Source organism: Parasteatoda tepidariorum, chromosome 5, assembly GCF_043381705.1.
Source record: "Parasteatoda tepidariorum isolate YZ-2023 chromosome 5, CAS_Ptep_4.0, whole genome shotgun sequence".
NCBI lineage: Eukaryota > Metazoa > Arthropoda > Arachnida > Araneae > Theridiidae > Parasteatoda > Parasteatoda tepidariorum.
In genome coordinates this window covers 8,906,757-8,908,720 of record NC_092208.1, presented here as the reverse complement: position 1 = coordinate 8,908,720, position 1,964 = coordinate 8,906,757, and positions in this window count along the sequence as shown.

Genomic DNA, 1,964 nt, shown 5'->3' with positions numbered 1-1,964 from the left:
TTCTTTTCTGAATATCCTTTTCTTTTATTTTATTATTCTAATCGAAACACTTTCTCACACTTTTAAATTCACATCCTGTCCTTAAATCTATTTTTGGCTCAACTATGTATTAATTAAAAGCAGGACATTTTCCCCTTTAATCTTCGTGGGAATCACTCGACCTATTTCACAAACCAATAGTAATTTCTAAGATTTCCCTCTTTTCCCTAAATAGAGACATTTACGGATTTTACTTTGCAAGATTTTCCCTGACATATATCCAAGGAGCCTTTGTGTACAGTTTTCGAGACTGATCTGTATAATAATTAATAAATAAAGTTTGTACCCTCCTTCCCTGCCTAAGACCTGCTTTATTCTTTTTCCAGAACACAAGAGTTTCAAGAAGCGGAAAAGAAACCGGTCACCGTTAGTAACTTCTAATTTAAAGATTGGATTTTCATGTACTTAATCTTAAAGGTTCGAGGACTTATTCCGAATTACGTTAATTTATTAGTGTAGACGATATTTTAAGTTATGAAACCACATTCGAAACTTATTTTATCTGAATAAACTTACTTTTTGTTGTTATTGTCGTAAGCCATTAAGGCAAGGGTTTAATTTTATATTATAACCGTTGTTTAACAGCCGACCGAATTTTCAGTTTACCGCTACCAGTATTCAACTCCACAGTGTTGGAATTTCGAACCCGACCAGGAAGACAAGGGAACTCCTGGATCAAGTATTGGGAGAAATTTGCCTTCGTGGAGAACGTTTTGACAGAACAAACCCATATTTGAGTTACATTGAGAGGAAAACCACGGAGAACTCCCACGGTTAGCCTGACTGCAAGGGGACTCTGACCCATGATCGTTGAGGGTATTTTACGTCAGCACTGTGGTTGGTGCGAGCCGGGTGCGAAATTCGAATGAACCAGATTCCGGGATTTGAACCCGATTCCCCTCATTGGGAGGAGAGCTCTCTATCTCCTGAGCCACCACGGCTCTAAAGGTTGTGATTGCTCTTGTTTCATCAGTGGCGCCACCTATCACCAAGAATTCGACTTCTGCCGCATCCACACATCACACCTTTTTATAGGGCGGACCCATTCATACACCCATTCATCCACAGATTGTAGTTTTGACCTGAACCAGCGAACAATCAATTTCCAATTCAGCAGTCCTAGATGTATAATTTGTTATGGAAACATGGAGGACTTTGTTACCCAACAGATTAAACGCGCACTGGTCACCATTTACTACACGGGGAGTCTTCGGTCGGCTAGATTCGAACTCTCGTCTCATGAATGCTAACCAGGCAATATACTTTTTCTTTGATGGATTTGGATTCCTGGGAGTAATTGGACTAATATAGGGAGTAATTGCAATTTGTAAATACGGTCCCAATAGTTAGGTTAAGAAAACGCTCCAAATTTTGGACCCCTTAATGTTAACCTTTTGCTTATTTCTCTATTTCTCGAGAAAATTTTAAGCGAATCGAAAAATATTTTGTATACAATTATACCGATTGCCAGATTCGTTTATTTAGAGGTAGTTCCACATAGAAAATAATTTTTAAGAATTGTTTATTATTTCATTTAATAAGAGTTGAATATTCTCGAATTGCTAATTGGGAATAATTTTATCCTAATCCTTAAAAATAATCCTTAAGTGAAAATTTTTATATATGTAATGTTTTCTGAATGATTCAAAATGTATAAGAGTGCGTGATACAATTTGAACAATTTGTATCTCATTCGTAGTAAATTCCATATTAAAAATTAATCGCAATCCTGAAATAGTAAGGTAAATTAAAAAAAAAGCAACAACTTTGGTAAAGTAATTACTTATTACTGCTAAATAAAAGATTTTTTTTTGCAATTAGCTTCGTTTAAACATTTGAATTAGATATTTAAGGAAGTTACCGCAGCAATTAACTTCAACCATTTTATCGCAAATGTAAAATATTTTGAGCTTAATCTTATTTTC